The sequence below is a fragment of the Polistes dominula genome, unplaced genomic scaffold, assembly GCF_049000335.1.
Source record: "Polistes dominula isolate Pdom_NZ unplaced genomic scaffold, Pdom_raw_medaka contig_73, whole genome shotgun sequence".
NCBI lineage: Eukaryota > Metazoa > Arthropoda > Insecta > Hymenoptera > Vespidae > Polistes > Polistes dominula.
In genome coordinates, this window is record NW_028300951.1 from 6,384,763 (window position 1) to 6,410,737 (window position 25,975).

General features: G+C 26.6%; 1 long non-coding RNA gene across 3 annotated transcripts in view; it reads left to right on the forward strand.

Annotated features, from left to right (window-relative positions):
* The window catches only part of LOC149032674 (uncharacterized), a 55,930-nt gene that overhangs the window by 24,363 nt on the left and 5,592 nt on the right, over positions 1–25,975 (forward strand). Inside the window, exon 3 of one of the 3 annotated variants that reach the window (XR_016176522.1) lies at positions 7,708–7,771. The exons of the other annotated variants lie outside the window; for them this stretch is intronic. This is a non-coding gene — a long non-coding RNA (uncharacterized LOC149032674). The remainder of the gene's footprint in view (positions 1–7,707; positions 7,772–25,975) is intronic. 3 annotated transcript variants of the gene reach the window in all.

Here is a 25,975-nt window from a genome sequence, read left to right on the forward strand (position 1 = left end):
AAAAAAAAAGAAAAGGTGACAAGAACGTGTTCTCAACACATTTTTTAATAGCACTCACTCTACACGGTTATCATACTCGGTGGAAAAAAAATTTTTCTATTATCATCTTTATCTCGTTATATTTTTTTTCTTTTTCTTTTTCTTTTTATCCTATCTCTGTCTGGTTCTGTCTTATTCCTTTTATAACTCGTTCGTTAAATGAAGCTTAGCACGTTGTTAAAGAGTTAGAGAACGCTTGTCTCACTTCGTTTTATTTTTTCCTGTATGTTTTTTATTTTATTCCTTCCATTTCTCGACAATTTAAGTTGTCTTATTCCGTTTCCAAGCCCGAAACTTTTCATTAATGTGTGTGTGTGTGTGTGTGTGTATACTACCTACTATTAAAAACATTTTCCTACCTATTTTTTTTTTATTTTTTTTTATTCTTTTTCCTACTTCTTCTTCTTCTTCTTCTTCTTCTTCTTCTTCTTGTTTCTCTATTTTTCTCGCTTTATTTGATGTTTAACAAACAAAGCTATTTTTAGGTGGATTTCTTTTGCAGCCGACAAGTTTAACAACGAGTAATTACGAAAAATTAAATTTACGGATCGTTTATTCCTATCTGTATTTAACACGTTACACGTTATTAATTAATCATAACTTTTCTTTGAGAAAAGTATATTTCTATACGCGTGTTTGCGTATACGTATCTGTATGTGTTTAAGTAAAAATTTGTAATAAATGTTTCCTAAAATCGTCACGTACGATATCTAAATCATAAATACTTAATTAAAAAATCTGTTTTTCTTTTATTCTTCCCAAATGTATTCATAGGTATGTATGAATACATTCTTATTCATTATACATGTTCTTTCGCAACAAGATAATGTATTCAAGTAAGAAAAATAATTTCTAGTAAAAAAAAAAAAAAAAATAAACATTTTTATTTTCTCGATAACAAATTACGTTTATTGATTAAAATGTATTATTTAATTTTCGTTGATTCAAGCTGAATAGAATACAAAACGAATAAACAGATAGTTAATTAAAAATATCTGCGAGATAGATAAATGGAGATAGATAAATAGAAAGGATACAAAAAGAAATCAAAATAAAAACAACAACAAAAATTGCTTTCTGCGTTGAGAAAAGAGAATTCGTTCTCGAAATATCACAGCAATGAACGAGAATGATAGAGTAAAAGAAAAAGACCTAATTTTCTCTTTCTCTTTTCTATTTTTCTGTTTTATTTTTTTTCTTCATCTTCTTTCTTTCTCTTCTTTTGCTTTAGTTTCTTTTGAACAAACGGCTCGATCTCGTTATATTCGCATCGTTGCTAAAGAAAAGTCAAAAGATGATGCACTTTGAACTGCACTGCACTGCACTGCACTGTACTGCAATGCACTGAAATGCCCATACACCGTACTACCTGCCTAGTTCTTCTCGTTAAACTTTAAATAACTTATGCAAATTCATTTTCGGTCACGTCAAACGATAGCAAGAAGGAAAAAAAAGCAGAAGAAAAGAAAACTGAATAAATAGAAAGATAGATAAATTGATAGATAACGTAAAAGGAGAATATTATCAAGGATTTATCCTATTTTTTTCTTTATTTATTGTTTTTTTTTTTCATCCTCTCCTGTCGTTGATTATGAACCAATAGTTCGGCGATTATAAAACTCAAGGAACAAAGGAAAGATTATTAAAACGAAATAAATGATAACGTATCAACAACAATAAAGAAGAAGAAGAATATTTTGCAAAATATGGAAAAAGAAAAAAACTAAAGGAATAAAAATTTAAATCAACTGGATAAGAACGTACACACGACTTTCGAATAAATAATCGAATTGGTTTTTTTTTTTTTTACTTTTCTATCGAAACTTTGATAAAATTTCGAAACAACGTTAATAAATAAATTAATATTATGATACGAAGTATATACATATAATATTATTTAGTTCTCAACGTTGACAAATTTTTCTAATAATCGTTCGCGCGTTTTAATTGATCCGATGTCGGGGGTAAAAAATAAAAAAGGAGAAAAAAAGGGATTTTTTTTGAAAGGGTAAAAAAGGTAAGCTAATTAATGAAGGAACAAAGTGAAATTAATGTTGTAAATCCGTCAGTCAACTCGTATCGTTTGCATCGCTTGTGCCACTCGGTTAAGTGATTAACTTACGCGAAAGTACTTCATACATACGTGCGGGGAGTAAGGGAAGACTGGCTATTAATTTTCGCACCGAAAACCTTTCCCCCATTCTATTCCTCCCCCTCCCTGCTCCCCTTGCCACCCTCCTCCTAGCAAAATTGATCGCAGTAATTCGAAGCGGTGCATTGTCAGGATTCGTTCGTCCCTCACCCTTCCGTTATCATCGTTTATCAAATTTGAAAAATTATTTCGACTAACTTATGTTCTTTGATTTGAAAAAAAAAAAAAGGAAAAAAGAAAAAATGTGCAAAGGAAAGAAATATAATATAATTATTAATAATAATAATTGAAAAGATAACGTTGAAGAAAGTATGGAACCTTAGAAATATCTTCTATTGTATCATTCGAATAATCAAACTGCAACTTCGATTTTAATAATTAAAATAAAAAATAGAAAATAGAAAAAATTAAAAATACTAAAATTCAATCTCGAAGTAAAAACAAGTGTATCATTACTTGGAAACCTGAAAAATACTTTTTAACGGGTTAGTAAAAAAAAAAAAAAAGAAAAAGGAAATGAAAAATGAAAGTTACAATGAAGTTATATCGAAGTTATATCGAAATCGTTGGAAAAATTGAAAACCTTGAAAAATATTACTTCCGTAGTATTTTCATTTAAACTTGGACTTTGATTGAAAATAAAATTAAAAAAAAGAATAAAATAAAAAAAAATCTTAATCCGAAGAAAAGATTCGACAAAGGAAGAAGGATAGAAATAATAAACCTCGCGGTTATTTTATACCATCTTTAAACAAGCAAAAATGTTATCTTATCGTGCATACTCATTGAACGAAAACAAAAACCGTGTAACAAATGTATAAGTGTAAAGATTGCTACGACTTATACACATACTCAAATTACATTGAAATAGCAAGGAATTTTAATTTTATAATAAAACTCTTATTTGACGTGAACATGCTTTTAGGTTAATAATAATAATATTATTATTAATAATAATAATGACAAACGAACGAACGAATGAAAGAACGATCTTTAGACGAGAAAAATCGCAAAGTCGTGCCAAAAGGGAATGAAAAACTCTTGTAAATAAAAAAAAAATAAATAAAAAAAAATAAAAAACAGAATAAAATACCAACTCTTAAAAACATACTTGAGCAATTCAGTACGTAAATTACACATTCAAGTTGTTACTTCATGTAAAAGTTATTTCTATCTGGTCTCACTATGTAATAGAATCGTATTACTATTTCTCGATTACAACAATGATTTGCGCTTGCGCAAAATGTAAACTAGAAACAGATAAATAGATAGATAAATAAATAGATAGATTCAAGTAGATGAGAGAATCGTATAGAATGGATTATCGAATCTCTGCAAACCATTAGCCTAACCCTTTCACGTTAGGTATTGATATGCGATTTTGAAAACAGAACATTGTGTCAGATTGGTTAATTCGATTATTATTATTATTATTATTATTATTATTATTATTATTATTATTATTATTTCTAACATCCTAAACGCCACACGACAGAAACAGATAGAAATAGAACGAATAAATTCACATTACCTTGTCTCGAGTAATGTTTCGATAACGAGCTGATTAGGTTTACTGATTAAATTGTTAATAAACCTTGTTCAAGGACGTCAATGCATTAACAACCTATTCATAAAAATTCATTCTATCGTAATTTAATTCATTTCGAGAACGTATATCCAATTTTTCTTATTTTTCCTTTTTAACGAGGTTTTTTATATCTTTAATTTGATTAAATGAATTTTAGTAGATTAAATTATTTTTCTTGTAAGTAATATTATTATTTTACGTAGATTTCACGCATGATTGTTTAAAGATGACAGACTCCCAATCGTACTTCGCGAAAATAATAAATAAAAATGAAATTTATTTTTTTTTTTTTACAACTTGTTTTCGAGAAGAAAATATTTTTAACAAAATATACATATATATATATTTAATAATTTAATAAAGTTGCTACACACACACAAACGTAAAAAAAAACTTAAGAAATATCACTTATTATGTTTTTTTTGTTATATATAACTGTAATTTGTGTAAAAAGAATATGTAAAATGTGTAAAAAACATGTAAAAAAAATATATTTTCTTCTCTTTACTTCCAGTATTTTAATTTCTTTTCTTCATTTTTTTTGTTGAATAATATCAACTTGACGAATCGATTCGAAACGTTTAACGTAACCCGTGGTGATATACGAGTTCGATGTATTATACATTTTACATTATTCATTAATTCTCTTATTAATTATAACAGTAAATTGAATCAACAAATGGAACAAATCTTTTCCTGCAATCGTTTTTAGAAAATCATTTTCATATATTATAATAAATGAAATTTATATTTTTTGATTCAACAGATCAATACGATGTTTCAATTTTTTGTGCAATTGTTAATAATTCCTAATTAAAAAAGAAAAAACAAAAAAAAGAATAACATAATTAAATTAAATATCATCAATCTGTTTGTATTTTACTTTTATTAAATATTATTGTACAAGTCGTTGATCAAATATTTTTTTAGAATTTTTTAAACGTTCAAAGGGATATAGATCATCGAGATTTAAAAAGAGAACCACTCTCGTGTCTGTCTATCTGTCTGTCTCGTTCAATTCATTCATTCATTCATCCATTCGTTTATTTGTTCATTCGTACCTTTCAAAAATGGAAGACGACGAGATAGGTGCCAGCGTTTGTAGGTTCAACGAAACATAGAACTAACCCCGCGACCTGACCTATATAAATTCTCGAGAAGTGATGGAAAGTGATCCACGAAAAACTACGAACTGTATAGTGGAGAATAAAAAGAAAAAGAAGAAAGAACAAAAAAAAAGGAAAAAGAGAGATTGGAACCAGTTTTTCGCGTTAGTCGAGGATCGATATTCATGATTTTGGTGAATAAAAAACAAAAAAAAAACAAAAAAAATAGAAGAAGAAGAAAAACGACAAAGCCTAAAGTTAAAAAAAAAGGAACTCATCAATAAGAAGAGAACAAGTGTGTGTGTGTGTGTGTGTATGTGCGCACCTATGGTTACTATCCGAACTCTTTTATCAACACATTTTTCAATGAAACGAAATGAACTAATGGATGAACGAACGAACGAACGTACGAACGAGTAAATAAACCGAATGTAAAACATATGTAATGAGAAAATGCCGATTGGAAAATATTTCAACAAATAATAATTAATACGTGGTCTTCGAACAAAATGACGATTATTGTTTAAACAAACGGATAATGTACGAGCCTCGATAATTTCAACATTAGCTTTATACATGTACAAGATAAATCAATAATAATTAATTATACGAGATTATAATTTTTCTATTTGTTCGAGAAAGAAATACAAAAAAAAAAAGAAGAAAAAATTCAAAAGAAATAAAAATGAAACGAAAACCTTTTTAGATTGTATTAAAACGGTTTGCTATATTTCGAAAGACACTCCTCGGTCTCTGTAAATTGACACACAGGATGCTAATTATAATTTCCAACCGCGTTCGGTTAGTTCCAAACGATCGTTAAAATAAACGGTTTCGACATTGTTACTCCACAATGAGAGTTACTAAATTTTCACCGGTTTTCAGAACACGTTTATCATGATTTCGAGAACGACGACGTTTACGACAAATAATAAGTAAAACGTTTTAAAAATATAAATAGATCTAAATGGTAGTCGATGATACAAATGCTGTAAAAGAGAAGAAAAAAAAACAAAAATAGTTTCGTTAAAAATTCAGATTGACAAAAGTAGAGATTTTAATTAAAAAAAAAATGTTATAATAAAATCTAACATTAACGATAATACTTCGATAATATTATTATATTTGCTATACATATTTATAATAATTACGATAATACTACACCTTGACAATACTTCGTAGAACGTTGAATGATTGATAATTATTGAACGAAAATGTATATTGTAATCTGGTGGCACGGAAAATAAATACAGTACCTTCCTCTTTGAAATCCAACAGTAAACTGAATCATTGTCCTCTATGAAAGTCAGTTAACAATTCTTATTATTTATTCTTGTTTATATGACTTTCCGATAGTTATATTTATATATATACATAAATACACAATAACAGACTACAAAATCATGCCTCAATAATTAAACACATACATACATAATACACACACACACATTAAACTTTTCATAATCTTGTTAAACTTTCTTTTCATATCATTCAATACAAAAATTGGTATTATTTTCATCGTATAAAAAAAAGGTTTCCTTCCAGAAAAAAGATACAAAAATATGACACAAAATAATACAAATTAAATATAAATAAATAATAATAGATGAATAATTTATTATGTATAAAGGATAAAGAGATTGGAAAATGAGGGGGTGGGTTATTTCTTGTTTCTAATATATCGTATTCTGTGGTCTTCCTTATGGCAAAACGCCAAAAGGGACTGACATTGGGTTTGAGGTACAGTTACGTTAGCAAGGCACGTTTCCATAAACCCCTACGTAACTACAACGGACATTGTGTGTACACGAGTCAGCTGTTCAGCTCTACCCTCTACGGATCGTGCACGCTTTGCTTGCTTGCTTCCTTGCTTGCTTACTTGGCCTCGAGGCAATTCGTTCCTAATAATGGAAGCAACTACTACCTCCCATTGGTTAATCGAATGTCCCCAGAAACGTGCAGTGGTGTCTCGTTTACACCTATGTTATACCTTGTATTACCTACTACTATGTTACACATTAACATTAATCCTGGTAACATACATTCACAATAAAATGATAAAATCATATCTTTTTTTTTTAAACTTATACAACTTCTTTTTGTTTTTTTTTTTTATTTTCTAATACTATTTTTTAACTTCGTTTTTTCAAGTTTTGATTCGTCTTTTTGGTTTTTTTTTATTTTTTATTTTTTTTTATTTCGATACGACGGGTTCAAAGTGGCAATACAATTTCATGATATTCGTCAGTCCTTAAAAAGGAGAACGAAAAAAAGTGGACTAAAAATGTTGAGTATTTTCTTTGAACGTTTCGCGTGAAATCAATTTCGAAATTCTTCTTCTTCTTCTCTACTTCTTCTACTTTTTTTGTTTACATTCTTTTATTTCTTCTTCTTCTTCTATCTTTCTACTTTGATTTTTGTTCTTTTCATTTATTACGATGAAAACATTAATATCAAAAGGATTAATGATATTTTGGGGGAGGGAGATAATTAATTGTGAAATCACGAATTAAAGTGACCATAATTAAAGTGACCGAATTAAAATGACCATAATTAATAAACGATGAGAGTTACAATTATTAATTGTTGCATTTTCTAACGAAAAAGAAGCAGTAGAAGAAGAAGAAGAAGAAAAGGGAAAAATAAAATAAACGATAAGAGAAATAGAAAGGAACATTTTAGAGGTTGTGTTCCTTCATTGGCTCCCACGACGCAATTATTCTCTCACCTGTGCGAAAAGGCTTAAGAGAAATTGAATTACCTATCCGTAACACATACACACACATATATAAAGACATATATATATATATATATATTTACAGGTTAATTGAATACTTCGGAGGTCAACGTGTTACGTAAATTTTGCTAAGACTTTTCAAATTTCATGTAAGTTCTCTTCTGTTTCATTTTTTCTATTATACCTTTTTTATCATCTCAATCATTATTTTTGAAAAAAAAAAACAGTCTAAAAGTATAAAATAATATAGAAATGAAATTATTTCTCTCTATTTGTCTCTGAATAATTTTTCTTTTTAATTTCATACATTTTTCTTTCCTACATTTTCTTTAATTAGTTTCATATTTTTTTTAATGAGATCCCTTTGTTTATTATTCGTCTTTTTTCATATCAATATTTTTCGATAATCTTTTTTACATTATTAATTATTTTTCTTCTAACGTAGTACGTTGCTATTTTATTTTAAATTTTTTTCTTCTCTACGTAGTTAAATGATTATTTAAAAAAAAAAAAAAAAAAAAAGAGATAATTAATAAAAACGTTATTAAATCAATGTAAAGAGTAAAACATTAAGAGGATAATTGTAAATTTTGTTTTATACACGTATTCGTAATATAACTACTACAATATAGAAAATTTATTCAACGCTTTGAAATTCGTATTCTACCTAACAGAAGAATTCTTTATTTCTCTTTCTCTCTCTCTCTCTCTCTCTATTTATCTACGATTTGTCTTTTTCTTCTTTTCTTTCCTTCATACTTTCATTCTTTCTTCTTTCTGTGTGTTTATCGAGAACGAAGTCACGTTTCCCTCTGCGATTTCTTTCTCTTAAGGCGAATCTCGACTACAATGGAATCGTGCTTCTTCTCCTACAAGATTTTTCTACACACGCACACATACACGTTCACGTAAATATATACATATATACATACAAACAAACATGCATGCTTCTATATATATATATATATGTATACATATACATGTAAAATCTTAGAACTCAGCGTAGGTTTAGTAACCCATCGTAAAATATCGTAAACAAACCTTCGTTAAAACATAAGAGAAAGATATGGCAAAAGAAAATAGTTACAATAATAATAAAATAAAAACTAAAAGAACGTCAACAAAATGTCAACTAAAATAAAATAAGAAAAAAGAGCAAAAATAAAAAAGAATAAAATAAAATAAAGAATAAATAGCAATATAAAATAATAATGAATAATATAACATAATAAAAAAAATAATAATTTTGTAAGAAAAAAATAGAAGAAGACCAAAGAAATTTGAACGAAAATATGATAAGAAAGAAGAACAAAAATAAAAAAACAAAAAAAGAGAATTAAGAAATAAAAATACAAATAAAATACAATTTCAACAAAGTCGGACATGTTTTTTTTTTTTATGAACAACAAAGTGTTATCGATGGTTTTACGAATTTACGGTTTATCAACGACCGGTCATCCTATTTCTTTCTCTCTCTGTCTCCAACTCATATTTTTCTTTTTTCCTTCTCTCTTTGAAATGTTCAAATAAAAAATGTAAAAAGTCGGTGACACGAATGAATTGGAACGGTCATCGATTCGAGAATCTTTACAACTAGCGTTCAGTAATTCGTCCTCGTTCTATTCGTTGAAATATATATGTATGCACGCTAGCACATAAACACAGGCGTACAAACACACAAACAGACACGTACATATACACACTCAAGGACACGTATTACGAAGTCGTAGATATTTTCAGAAATATTTTTGTCTATCGTATGTCAAATAATTTTAACAAAAAATTTCTATACTGATGTGTGGGTGTGTGTGTGTATGTATGTGTAATCATAAAAATATCATAAATAAAATATTTAAAAAATCTAGAAATAGGATGAGCTTTTTTTCTTGACAATTTAATAATTTATTTCAATATTTATTAAAAATTAATTTACAATTATTTTTTTTAGATATATTATGTATGTCAAAGGTTTTTTTTATTCTAGCAATGGCACAAAAAAAATAAATAAATTATCCTAGTTTTTATTCCCTAACTTTATTTAATATAATTATTATTTTTTTTTATTTATCTTTATTTTTTACATAAAAAATTTTCTCTTTCTCTCTTTCTTACATGACAAAATCGATTTAAATAGATATTACATATATATAACGTTGTGCGTTCTACTTTTCTATTTTTTTATTTTTATTTTATTATTATACTTTTCTATAATATATCTTTGTCTCTCTGTAACTAAACTCTTAAGTTAGATATTGTCGTATTTGAACTGTTTTCGAGTAATTCGCTTTTCCCGAAGGAGAAACGTTTCATCGGTTCCATTAACGTTATATGTAAGTATGTACTCACGTATGTGTATGCTTACAAATGTTTGAGAGAGAAAGAAAATCGATGAAGACATCACACCAACTTCTCTCTATATATTTCTATTTCTATCTTTCTCACTCTTTCTTTCTAAAAGCTTCCTACATTTCACGATAAATCCTTTCACGTAACAGTAGACCCTTCTGTGTTGTTGCCTTCTTCTAATCGGACAACGAACTTCACAAACTCATTTCAACAAAAGTTAAGAGAGAATAATTGATACTTTCTTTTATTCTTTTCGTTTTTTTTCTTTCCTCAACTTTATTATAAGAACATTTTAATAATAATAACAACACGATGGAATTTTGTTTGTTTTGTAAGAATAAAAGAAAAATAATAATATTAAATTTTACCCCAATTTACGTAGATATATCTTTTATCATTTCTATCATAAAATATTTAATATTATCATAATAAAAATAATAATTGTTATAGGTTTATGGTAATGATGGTGTTATGTAAATGTCTACTTGTTTCTAATGTAAATAGAATTGTTTGCATCTAATATATTAAATCGCGTTATCGTATAAAAAGAATATTGCAATTTGAATTGGCATCACATGTTATGAAACTCAACTGCAATTTACTACTTTACGTTTACTATCGAATGACCTTTGCTACTCGAGGAGGAGGTATGCTTCTATTAAACGGAAGTACATATAGACTATTACAGATACATGTTTTCTAACTTAAATATGTTCGCGTACTTGAAAATAATTTACCTTTTATCTTTTTTCATCATTTATTTATTTATTTAAATTATAACTCGTATTATTATTTTATTCTTGGTTAAAGTAAACATTCATACATTTTAAAAAGATTTATTTTCTTTTCCACGATTATTTTAATATTTATTATACTTTTGTTTAATTTTTCAATTATTATTATTATTCAGTTATTTATCATTATTATATATATGTATATATAACATATTTTTTGTTATATTATTCAATGTCTCGTAAAAATGTTAATAATATATATCGTATCTTTGAATCGTTAGTATTACGTTCTCGTTTAATTCGTTCGCTTTTAAGCATTATCTAACGTAAACACAATGCATCGTTCCCTTAAAACTATACAATGCGTTATACTCCGTCGTATATAACGATTATGGTACTAACCAAGATAAAATACAATGCATCCTTTGCATATATTTAATGTGCTATTTTACATAAACGTAATAACCTTGCATTTTGCTTATTATACCAACGTTTCTTATACGCATGCTCGCTCGAGTTTTGCTTGTTAACCCTTTCTGTTTGCCATATATATATAAAACTATCTTACTACCTTCTATTTCATTCTTTCATTCTTATGTGTTTATCAATGAATATTAAATGACCGGAAAATCCTGTTCGTTAAATGTCTTTTTTAAATTAATCTCCAATGATTAAACATTAACAGAATTCAATGCATGGATATTTCACGTGGTTAAACTCGTTCGAAGTCTATTTCCTGTCTTATTTTTTATTTATTTATACAACCATCTTTTCTATCTCTCTCTCTTACTTTGAAAATATCCTATCTTTTAATCTAACCACTAATATCGATCAAATTGAATGATTCAATTAAAGTGTAATTTTAATTATTATTATTATTGTGTTGTGTGTAGAAGGATATCCCTTTTAGTTGCCTCTTACGACAAGCAGGGACTACTGCGGTTTTATTCTTATCCCCTAATACCGCAGGAGGTTTTATTATTTTGTGTTTTATGAATAATATATAACATTTTTATTAAAAATAATATTTTTTCTTTTTGAAACGAAGTACCAAGTTTCTTACGAACGATCTGATCGATTATATCAATAAATATAAATATATATATATATAGGTGTATAAAAAATAAACAGAAAACATTTGCAAACATGTATTATTCGATTCGGTACTGTGTTGAGCTATAAGCTCGTGTTTAATTCAGTTTTCAAATATTTATTGTTTACTATGACGATCGTAGTACGTGCTTCGGTGATTCGCATACATCACGTAAGCAAACGACTCCATCTCTGACCCCTTCATCTATTCTGATCGCCACCACTAAATTGCATCACGATCGAAAACCTTTTACAAACGAGAATATATATATATATTCGAAACGTATACGCGAGAAATTTCATCGTCTAACGTCGTGTGTGTTTGACTATACGCACAAGAATGTATTCCATTCATTCATTTACATGTATTATTATTTCATTTTTCTTTTCTCCTTTTTTGCTCTCTATTTCCTTCCATCTTATTTTTAAAATTCCACAAAATACTATTTATCGATTAAATTTTTTTTATACCTGAGATATCATTATTTTTAAATATAAAGTAAATTAAATATAATACATATATATACATATATATATTTTTTTTTATTTACAAATCGGATATAATTGACAAAGTAAATTCGTGCCAGTTTTTATGAATGAAAATAAAATATATAGGATATACCTATTTAATCAAAAAGGGCAGAAACATTTTTGGTTGATTAAATTTTTTTATTAAACTCATTTGTAAACTTTCTTTTTTTTTTTGCTTTTTCGAATGAATTTTTCTCTAGTCTCTGTTTATCTTTTATACCTTCCTTTTATTCATTTTATTTTTCCTTATTTCTTTTATTTATTTATTTATTTGTACAAAGCTGGAAAACTACGACAAAATCTGAACGATCAAACGGTGTCGTTCGTTTGATGGTTTCTCTCAATGTTTCCCCCTTCCCCTTCTCCTCCTTTTCCCCATATAACCCTTTTGTACATTTCCCACGGGAGTACTTCGAATCTTTATTAGGCGAGTTTGGACGCCTGAGCGATATCTCGAAAACATTCTGTATATTGCAAAAGTCAAAAGGTGTTTTAATTAAACTTGACGAGTTTCTGTTATCGCTCTTTCTAACGTTCTCTGGTATACTATAATGTTCGGAAACGTCCGAATGCACTAACTAAGCAAACATTCTAACTTATAATCTACAAATGTTATAACCGAAATTTATTAATACAATTATTGCATACATAATACATGCATACATAACGCGTAAAATATTATACTTAAAATATTATATATATAAAAGAAAATATACATACACATATACGACGTAAATTATATTATATTTAAATACATTATTATAATATATAATATTTATAAAAAAAAAAAAATACAAATTATCTTTGTATTTTAGGAAAAATGAAATTACTATTTGAACAATTTCATAATACGCCATTGTGTTTTTACGAATGAAAATAATGTATATAATTGTATATGTAATATAAAATGTCTTTTTTCTATTTTTATTTAATTATTTGCGAAGAGCGATCTATCACTCATGATATTTAATACTTATGGCAAAACTTATTTTATATATTTATATACATAATATAATATATATTATGCATGAAACTTGCTATTTAAACTTTTGCTGACTATAGAAGGATAATGTGAATATATTTAGAAGTATAACACAATGACTAAAACTTGGATAATCTTAATTAAAATTTGATATTTCAATTTATATAGCTTCACAAATATACATATTTATGAATATATACATAAACTATAAATTTATAATTATTTATATAAAAGGGACACGTAGAAGCCATACGTATGATGATTATTAGTTAATCCTTGACAAGCTCATACAAGCTTAACCTAAAAACTTACACCCTACTTGATCCCTCATTTCAATGCTTCCCCATCCTCATATTACCCTCTTTTCACCCTAACTATCTTTCTCTCTCTCACTCTCTCACTTTTTTTCTCTCGTTGTTCCAGTTAAAATAAAACTCATCGTAATATAATATAGCTTAATAATTAATACATTTATCAAAAAAATTCTATCTTCTAAATCAAGTCAAATATCGTATGTTGTTTAATACATTTAATTCTTTTAATTATCTCCAAGATACTATATTTATTTGTAATTTTTATCTTTCTAAAAATTCACCTTGCTTATCTTTGTCAATCATTTCAAATATATGTTTTTATGCTTGCATATGTGTATCTGTGAGAAAGAGACAGTAAATTATACGTAATATAATCCTCAAAGGAGAACCAGCATTGAACGTTCTCCAATACTTTGAAATAACTATTTCTGTTCGTTCGATATCTCTCTCTCTCTCTCTCTCTCTCTCTCCCTCTCCCTCCCTCTTTCTCTCTTTTTCTCTTTGGTTTGTCGTATCGACCTATCGAGAAAGCTTCTCATCGTACATACATATATATATACATACCTACGTAGGTACGTAAACTTTATTCGTTGGTTATTACATTGCACAACGATGCGTCGTTTGCAGGTCGACTGAAATAAAAGAATCTCTAGCATTTCCATTTATTTTGAAGTATACATATTTTCCAGAAAAAAGGAGAGAAAGAGAGAGAGAAAGAGAGACGAAATGAAATTAGATGAGTGGAAGTCAACCTGGAGGCTGTGTTTCCGTTGTATATTTTTTTTATACCCTCTTTTTTAAATCTACTTTTTAATATATATATATGTAAGCTCGTGTGTCTGTGTATTTTTACTTTTATTATACTTTACTTGTAATCCTACTTTTTCTTTTTCTAGTGTCTTATATCATATCGAATAGAAACATATTTTGTTGAAAAATATTTTATATAAATCATTATGATATATGTGATTTATTCTTATTTCGAAATATTACTTTTTCTCTATCTATAATTATTATTATTTTATAAATGATATTTTTTAATTTGTTGTTTTTTCTTCTAATATTTTATAACTTCGATTTCTTTGGGTAAAATTAACGTGACAATTTTTGTATATTTTTATCTCATTTTTTATTTTTATTCGATTTTTCTTCTTATTGTACATTAATTTTACCTTTCTTTTTTGTTTTGTTCTATATGCGTTCTTCAAAAATTAATTGTACAAAATTTTTTAATGAGTGTTTATTTCTGTTTTTGTCTTTTTTGTTTATATATATTTTTTTATATAATCTTTAAGATATCGATATAACACACCTTTTTTTTTTTTTTTTTTACATAAAATCGTGTAGATAAATGTGACAATTATATTAGAAATATTAATATTTTAATCATAGTGTTTAAAAATTTTCTCTTATTAACACGTTAATGTTAAACATACTAGTGTCATACATTACTATGTAATTATTTATCGTATATTCAGGTTCAATTAGTTATCATTATCGTCTCACTTGACGTAATCCTGGTGCTTCGTTTAACGTGTGTTCATTAAAAATGATCATCACGTATTGAATTTTTTTAAACTTATAAACGAAAATAAGAGGTAAAACATGTTATATGTAAACATATTATTCTCTGTTTAAATTAAAAATTGATTTTTGAAAAAAAGAAGAAAATGTTCCCAGTCAATATATCCTAAAGTAAATAGTAATCTTTTTTAAAAATAAATCACGACATAATGTTGCGTCTTGCGTGTATGTTTAAAGATAAATTATTCCTCGTTAAAAATTTTTAAATAGCATCTCTCTCTCTCTCTCTCTCTCTCTCTCTCTCTCTAATATGTTTGCCAATTTATTATTTCGCGATAATTATTTAAATAATATAAAAAGAAAATAGATGAACAAATTTTATAATAATGATAAAATATAATGAATTTTAAAAATGATGCTAGTAAAAAAAAAGCACAAGACCACCCTTTAAAAATCATAATATACTAAACAACGTAATAGGAAGTATTTGAAAACGTTATTATTACTACAAGGAAGAAGTAGTTATATATATATATATATATATATCTATGCATGCATCGTTTATGTATACTCATCGCGTACTAGCACGTGCTTTCACTATCCTTGACAATAATTAACTATATGATGTGTCGTTGGTGATGTACAATGATCGGCCGTGAACATCTCGGACCTTGAACGCGAATTTAATGTATGAAATATTCTATATACGTACGTATATATATATATATATATATATATATATATATATATATATATATATATATATATATATATATATATATATATATATATATATATATATATATGCATTATATTGTAAAGAGAGAAAAACATAGATAAAGATAAAGGGATAAAAAGAGAGAGAGAAAAAAATTGGTTCGTTACGAGAGAACAGTCGCAACTGATTTCGTTCGAGAACTCGTCTCGAAGGTCGAACTAATCCTGTTATCCAATTGATCTTTCGAGAGTCAACGTACGACTAACGACCAATCTAATTTTCTTCTAACGATTACTCGATCTAACAGAATCGAGTTATATAAAAAGAAAAGGAAAAAATAAAAAAAAATAAAAATTAAATCGACTATGCGAGATAAAAGAAAAAAGGGTTGAAAAAGAAATAAGTAGTATTATTTTTAACTTTTCTTCTTTTTTTTCTTCTTCGAAATTTTACGTGATTGATAATAAATGTGCTCGTTAATTAGGACAATATATTCAAGTATATCATAATATATTCAACATAAAATTCATTTAATATTTATATTTCTTATGATTATTACTTCTTTTTGTTTTTTTTTTCTTAATTAGAAATAGTTGAAATTGGATTCATACTAGTTAAATAAAGAACATTTAATTTTGCAAAAAGAATTGATATATTTGTAATTTTTTAATATTATATTTATACAATTAAATAAATAATCATAATATCGGATTTTGCGGTTGAATATTTTTCTTTTCTTTGTATCTATATTTTATATTTATTATTATTCATTTCTTTTTCTTTTTTTCTTACATCGATACACCCGTGCCAATTAATTGATTCGAATATAAAAATCTTTCAATCTTGTATTTCTTTACATTGTTTCAGAATCTTTTTGTATTTTTTTTTCTTTTTAATTTTTTCTCTTTCTCTTTATATCTATCTTTCTATCTGTCTGTCTCTCTCTCTTTTTCTCTCTCTTTCACTTTAGAAAACTTTGATAATCGTGTCAAGAACGACGTGGAACGACGAGATACGACTAACGATCGATTTTAATGACGAGTGAACGGATATAACGAAGCGGATGAACGATTCTTTTTTTCAAAGTGATTAGAATTGACACTTATCTACACAAAGGACATCATAGATACATACATACAAACACTCTCTCTCACACACATACACACACATTAATATAAATATTCAAGTAAACGGGTGCATATGTTTTGCACTAGTGACATATGACATATATGCAAATGTCACGTCATTCGCGTGCTTCGTTCCAGCAATGAAAAAAAAAAACGAAATAAAAATAAAAATAACAAAGCAGATTATAAAGTCTACTTTTTTTTTTCTAATAGTTCGGTCTTTTATTATTTATTTTTTGTTTTTTTATCTTCTCCTTCTCGTTGTTCTTTTTTGCTTTTTCCATTTCATGAAATTAAAATTGATCGTTAGTTAATATTGCAAAGGAACATCAATCATGACCTAGTTTTCTTTTTACGATAATAAAAAGATATTTCTTTTAATAAATTTTCAATCACACACTTTTGTTTTCAAGATTTTTTATTTTCTTTCTTGAATTTTTTCCTTTCCGTAAATATATATTATTTAATAATATTTTACGAAAATAGTAATTTGAAATATGGACATTTTTTGTTGTTTCGAAAATATTAAAAATTTATCATATTAAGTCAATTTAAAAATATAAATTAATTATGTCAAGTCTGACAATACGTGTTTCTATTAACTTATCAATATGTACATTTATTTTACGTAAATTTAACTAAAATAATGCATATTTACGTACTGTTCATGGATTGACGTTATATTCATAATTAGTCAATTTAAAAATCATTTTAATATCAATTATGAAAAATTATTTATATCACTTTAAATATATTTTATAATTTATCTCCAATTTCCTTTATAAATAATAACAAGAAATAAAAAATAGAAATAATAACGTTTATTGTGTGTGAACGTTTATTATATTTATATATTGTTAAACATAAATTAAAATATCGACAAATATGGAAATATAATTTGAAATCTCGTTTTGATGAAGATTTTCCTGCATGTCCATTTATTAACTGAAAATAAATTATTTCTCTCAAAATTTTTTAGAATCAAAATTAAGCAATTGTTAATCAGGTATAAACCCTTGTCACCTAAGTCTATGAAAATTAGACATACGTCACATACATAATCAATCGGTAGGCAATTTTTTTTTATTGGCCTATTTTGATTAGAACAAAACATAGACACAATTTTCAAGATATTAAATATTAATTAATAGCTATAAATAAAAAAAGTTTACATTCAAATAAACCAAAAATTATGTGATATCTTGTTTAAAAAAAATAAAACTAAAAAGTGTGTGTGTGTGTAAACTTATGTTACTTTCAAAATAAACGGTCCATATATATATCTTTGACTTATCTTTTAATCTACGTTAATATCATCATCATGTTCGTAAGTTGAAAACGATTATCACGCTCGTTTTGTCGATTTTTTCCATCGAATTAGTTTTCTTTTTTAATCGCTTTGTCGGTAACAGTAATGTATCCTCGCTTCCGTAGTTACGTTGTGTATTCGACACGGAGTAAACTCCCTCGTTTGTGTTCTAACCGTTCGCACGGATATATAAAAACGACAAAGTGAATGAGAGAGAGAGAGAGAGAGAGAGGAAACAAGATAGACATGTGTATATGGCACCTCTCTCTCTCTCTCTCTCTCTCTCTCTTCTCTCTCTCTCTCTCTTGCTTCACCGTAAATCGATATCGCGTAGCCCAGTTTTGTGCGATAGCTTGTAGCAAAAGCTTTTTGCCTCATAAGAGAACCCCGAAACATCAAATTCAAAATTCGAAATTTTCAAAACGAAACATTTTTATTCATATCTATGTTTTTCTTCTTTTTCTTTTTCTTTTTCTTTAATATGTGCTCATAATTATGTAAGTGGTCTAAATAAAAATTAAAAAAAAAAAAATAATGATTTTTACAGTTATTTCACACCATATTATTTCAAAACTATATGAATTCAAGGTAATATTCATGATATTGTCAAAAATGAACCCCTTAGGTAGTACTATTAAATTCATTTAGTATATAAAATTCATTTAATGTGTCAAATGTAATTCTTTAAAAAATAACTCGAAACAAAAGATATATTACTCACATTAAGACCACTTTCATAATTACGGGCACATACATATATAGTTTAAATATACTCATAGGCGTAATTCTTGATTTTTTCCATTTTTAATTCAAAATTATAATATATCTTTCGTTTGGAAACGTTCAATACAATTTATTACATTTCTATTACGTACGAATATTCGTATTTTATCTGTTGTTTAGTACGTATAGTATATAGAATATCAGTTGACAGTAATTTGGATACTTTTGAAAAAAAATGTTACGAGTGTATTTAATCAATGATTGAAATTTTCATATTTTTAAGGAATATAAGTCCATAGAATATTTAGTCAATGTTTAATAAATAAAATATATCATTTAAATATAATAGTTCATTTAATTTTGTAATTTTGTAATTTTGTGTGTGTATCTACGGTCTGATTAGTTAACGACGAGTCTACGAATAAGAGGAAAAAAACGAGTCAACGATTCTCGATCATTGAAAAATTTTTTCATAGACTAGTATAAAATTTTTCAAAATTCTTTCTCATATAAAAGAAATATCATCGATATAGTATTGCAAAGAATTTTTCGTCTTTTAAATTTATTTGTAATTAATCTATCAACTAATATTATTTATCGTTGATAAAATATTTCAAAGATTCAATAAATTTTGTATTAACAAACAAATAAAATCATTGACTGATAAAATATCGAAAATACATTGAATTCTGAATGCTTTTTATTACAAAGCACAAATCATTGATTAACCGTATCGTAGAGACGGAAAATATTTCAACTCATTTCTTTTATTTACAAAATAAACAAATTTTTACAAAATAAAATTTGCAAATAACTTTTTTATAATATATTTGAATCATTGATAAAACTGTACCACAAATATTTTTATCGTTATAATGAATTTTTCATACGTTTGAAATCCTTTTTCAATCTGTTCAATTCAACTGTTCCTATTATTATATTGAACCACACACACACACACACACACACAAAATACAATTGAGTAATTAATAAATAATTACCTAGACGAAAAACAAATAGAATATATTAAAAGTTTTATCGATAACGATAGAAACATTTTTCATTTAAACTTTGAAAGATCGATCCAAATAATACAAACCCTTTCCCACTACCCACCACCCCCATATACACATATACTAAACAAATTATGAAGAAAAAAAATAATAGGCCAACTTTTGCAAATAAATTCCTCTTAAAGATCTCTATATGATATTATGTATATATATGTGGATACATAAATAAGAGTATGTCCATCGTCGAAAGCTTCATTCGTGCTCGTGTTACTCGTTTTCGGAAGTTAACGTAAAACGAAACTTTCGGGACTTCCTCCTATGGAACAAGATCTTATGAAGAAACTTTCATCCCTTACCTTTTCTAGTATCCCATACTTTATACTGCCCACCTTCTTTCACCCTTTAAGCATCTCCCCAACCACCTATTTCCTAGTTTCTCCCTCCTATCTGTTTACTTTTTCATGATCTTGTATCCTCTCTACTTTTTTCCTATTTTCATCTTTTTTTTTGTACCTATCGTTTCCTCTTTATTTTTCTTCTTTTTCGAAAAATAATAATAAAAGAGAAAAAAATACCTCCGAAAAACGTAAAATTCTCTTTTTTGTATTTCGTTGCGTTGTGCTGTATATTTTTATTTTTTTAATTTTTATTTTCTTTCTTTTTTCTTTTTTTTTTTTATACTTTCACTAGCGTAAAATGATCTCTGATATTCTTCTACTCTTGCTAATTAATTTATTTTTCTATTTTTTTTCTCTTAAACTATCTAATATAATTTTACTTTCATCCTTGATGAAAGAAGTAGAAACTAAAAGAGAAAAATGGAAAGAACGACAAATCGAATAAAATGAATGGAAAGAGAAATGATAGAAATGATGTAAAGAATAATTTCAACGATAATTATGCTATTTCGAATAGTAGAAACGAAGTTACGAACTAAGTGAATGATGGTGAGGGTAGAGAGAGGATGGAGAAAGGGTAAAAAAACGTCGTAGAAAAAAAAAGTTGTTACTTCTGTTATTTTTATCGTAAGTAATTTAGAATACAAATTTTCCTAACCTCTTCCTTTTCATTCTTCTCCTCTTCCTCCTCTCAATTCTATCGACTAGACAACTAGTCAAGGAAAGTATAATAATAAGAGAAATACAAAAAACAAAAATAAAATAAAATAAAAAGAGGATTCGTCGTACGGCTCTTTATCGTTATCATCCTCTTTTCTATTTTTCTTTTCCTCTTCCTATTTATTTTTTTTTATTCTCTACTTCTATCCCTGATCTTCCTTCGACTTTAGTACACACACATACAACCACAAAATATTTTCCTTCGTTCTCGATGCTTTTTCCCAAAGATTATTTTTCTCTTTCTCTTATAAAATAAAGAAAAAGAAAAAAAAGGGGTGGATGGGGGTGGGAGTGCGTGGGAGGGTGTATAGAGGTAGAAGGGGAATGAAGGAAGGAAGAAAGAATAGAAAAAGAAAAAGGAAGAATGAGATACAAACGTTTTGCTTCACTCGAACGAACGATAAGTCTAATAAGAGAGGTCGTGATAAAGAGCCCGTGGGTAGGATGGGTGGGTGAAAAGGGTGGTGTGGGTGGTGGGGTGGGTTAGTAAGGGATGAAAGAGGTGGGATAGAAAGAGGCAGCTGAGTAAAAGGAATGAAAGAGGACGGTTTAAAGTTTTTCCCTTTTATGTCGTTATACTCTTCCTATTTTTTTTTCTTTTTTTTTTTCTTCTTTTCTTGTCTTTTTTCCTTTCGCTTGCTATACTTCGGTTCAGAGAGAGAGAGAGAGAGAGAAAGAGAGAGAGAGAGAGATCCATGATGGCACGTTTCATTTACATGCGAATCACTTGGCTCGTACCTTTTCAAAAAGATGTTAAAAAAAAGAAAGAAAAATAAGGGAAAGGGTTTAAAGTTATGATGGTTTCCTTTTTTTTTCTTTTTCTTCTTCTTCTTATTTCTTCATATAGGTATGTGTAGGTTTGTGTATAGGTTGGTGGGTGGTTGATACGCAAACGATACGGTGAGGAAGATTTGTTTATTTTCCTTTTTATTTTGTTTTAATTTCTTTACGAGACTTGTATTTATTTATTTTTTTTTTTTTTATCATTGAATTATTTATTTGAGTTTTATTTTTTTTATTATTTGGAATTTTGATTGAACGGAATAATAATGAATTTTCGTAGCGAAAAAAAATGCAATGTCCCAATCGAAAATTACAAAGAACAATTATTTTTCTACGTTTTAATTGACTACTCGCATTCCTATATTAATGAATTTCCAAATTTTTTTACTAAAAATTCTTAAAAATAATAATAATAATAATAATAATAATAATAATAATAATATTAAATAACATGAAAAAATGAACCTATGTGAGTAGGAATTTATGTCTGGAATTTAAACGCTAAATTCTCCACGCGTTTTCTCATTTCTCGCTTATTCTCATAGTAATTAAATAATTAAAATATTTTTATTTAATATATATATATATATATAGATTTAAAAAGTAATTCTTAAAAACATAATAATAATAATAATAATAATAATAATAATAATAATAATAATAATAATAATAATATTTATAATAATTTTAAAAACCTATAAAACAATAAGTAATATGTATATATACTATATTAAAAAGAAAATAACCAAAGAAAAAAAATAAGAAATTTATATGTAAATATGTGTAGGAGAGATCACTTTTCTTTCTCTATCATAACTTATCACGTAAGATTTAAAGGCCGTCGAAAATTTGCTTTTAATATCTTTCTTTTCTTACTTACTTTCCCTTAAAGTTTTCCTAACATTTCTCGAGAGTAGAATTTACGCTTACGGTACAAGCTTTCCAGCTGTCGAGAGAAAAGCTGAGGAACTTCGAGGTCGAGAAGAAACCTCCTGGAAGAACTTTCAAATCGTTTGATATATATACTATTATATATGTATATATGTATGTATATGTATATATGTATGTATATGTATATATATACATAATAATAACAATAATAATAGTAATAATAATAGGAAAGTTTGTGTATGTTAAGAGTATATAGGTATAAGAAAATATCTTCTAATATTTGTTAAAGTTTGTTTAGAACGTGGATAGGTATTCTTGCTTTCTTCATCATAAACAGGGTGTCTTATAAATATTTAAATATTTCTTTCGTTACCTTAGCATATATATATATAATTTTTGTTACTACTTGCATATATGAAAACAACGAAAATAGCATATATTATTTTATTATTAATTAACAATTTTTATTGGCAATAACATTGAATTTTTTCTAACAACAATTTCTAATAGATTAAAAAAAAAAAATCAGTAGGATAATAATAATATAAAAAGTATCAACAGTAGAAATAATAATATGATTAATTATTAATTTGTATTGAAAATTCAACGGGGAAGAAAAAAAAGTTTTTAGCGCTTATCTGTCATGTTATATATTTTTATTTATTATTAAGAAAAGAAATTGGGTTTTTTTTTATTTTTTTTAATTCTACTAAAATTGATTCCGAGAGAAAACATCGAAAATGTTTTTTCTGTCAGAATATTAAAAAGATGTTTCTTTTTCAAGTATCAGAGGAATAAAAAGTAAAAAGTGAAGTCACGTAAAGAAAATCATAAATTTTAAACTATCTTCTTTTTTATTACAAATTTTATGTGACTCCTTTGGTGAAAAAAAAAATATTAAAAAGAAATATATATTAATATATATGTATATAAATAAGAAATCTAAAACGTTCTTTCACATTATGCTTTATTTTTATCGTATCTTCGTATTATTATCTCGTTCGAGGTATATCGAATGACGTAAATCTTGAAAAATCAGCTTGTATCTCGCAAGATATAAGATAGATCGTGTTTTAACCCTTTCAACCTCGTATATCACGTTAAAGGTGACAATACAAATTTGTTATAAAACTCCTTATGTCATTTTTATAAATGACAACAATAATATATTTTATTGTCTTTTATAATATTTTTCTATCAATTATTTATTATTATTATTAATATAACTCAAAAATTATTCTATTATTTTATAGAATTAACAAAAAAAAGAAATGATGTAATAATAATAATAATAATAATAATAATAATAAATATATATACACCAATGTTAGATCTAATCCACAACGACAAGTTTATTTAAAAAAAAAAGAAAAAAAAAACCGAGAAAAAAAAACAAGGAATAAAAAAAACATACATTGTTTATACGTAAACGTAGAAAAACAATTATTCAAAGTAATCGACGTTAGATCAATTTGAATTTAATCGTCTACCTCGATATATTTTTTATATTATTTTTTACTTCTTCTTCTTCTTCTTTGATAACATATGAACAATATGTAATTATTATAAACGTTCAATACCATTTACGTTCGTAGGATATTATTATTGACAAGAAGTGATGTTAATTATTGAGAACGACGAGAAATAAATCGAAGCTTGCGAGAATCCGTGGTTTCGAATGATTAGAAGAGAGAAACAGTGTGGTGATGGTGTTGGTGTTGGTGGTGCTGGGTAGAAGAAGGGAAGGGGAAGTGTGGAGGCCGGAAAGGTAGATTGCTGGAACTCACGGATGCCAACATTTTCGCATGTAATTTCCTTCGTACATTAATTATCAAGCTCCATTCCTAGGCCGCGCCAATTGACACGATTATGTCACTGCGATTACGAGTACCTACCGTGATTGTAACGTTTCACGTGCCGAGTCATCAATTATTCCCCTAATGCCATCTACAGATACACGTGTATGTGTTTCTCCTCTCTCAGCCCCCCTCCTCCTCCACCAAACTTCTGTCTCACCTTCCTTGTTGTCACTACCACTTATTCTCACAGTAGTAATAATAATAATAATAATAATAATAATAATAATAATAATAATAATAATAATAATAATAATATAAATAATATATTTATGCGCATTTGTTGTTCATAACGTATAGTGGGTGTAGAAAGTATTCATACACCGATCAATTTGAAATAAAATGTTGTGAAATTGTAGTTTATTAACTAATTTTTTATAAACGATGCATTTATACATATTCATGAAAGTCTCTACAATAGATGTAACTAAACAAAAAATTATTTTTCTGAATAAATTAGAAAAAAAATTGACAAGGAAAACGAAAAAATAGGCAAAAACATACGAACAATAAGTATTCATACAGTTCTTATTTCGAACTATTTACAAGAGAATTCGTATATAAATTATAATGACGACAATAATTATTATATTTACTTTTGTATAGTATTATTTGTTGTTGTTGATTATTTTTTTTTGCTGTATTATATTTAAAAAAAAAACAGATTGTATTATATTTACAATTAAACATTATTCCGTTTGATGAAATCAATTAATATCTATGTTGTGTGTTTACGTGTATGCAAACACATTAACAATAAATAATAATTTTCGCTTACCACGATAATTTTCGATGATTTTGTATACATAAGTCAAAGGTTATTCCGAAATTCTATATTATCTGTAATATTTGAAGAATCTTTCATTTCTTTTTATGTTCTTTTTTTTTTTTTTTGACAACAAAATGTTTCAAATAATTGCATTTATTTCAATATACGTGCACGAACATAATAGTTCGTTCATTTTTTATTTTCACGTTAATGTATCGTTCGTTGATATTTATTGATATTTTACAATAATGAAAAATAAATCTTTCGATTGATCGTATCGTTGATGAAAAAATTTCTATTTACTTTTTTTCCGTTGAAATATGTAATTAAAAAAATCACATATTGCCAAATGTTTTCATACTTCCAATACTTTCAATGAAAAGTCATTGACATTGCGATACCATAGACATGCGTATTTTTTAAATGGAATTTAAAATAACACAACACAATAACGTTGTGTTATATAAATAATAAAAGTTAAATCTGAAAAGCAAATCATTGATAAGCCATACAGTAGATACAT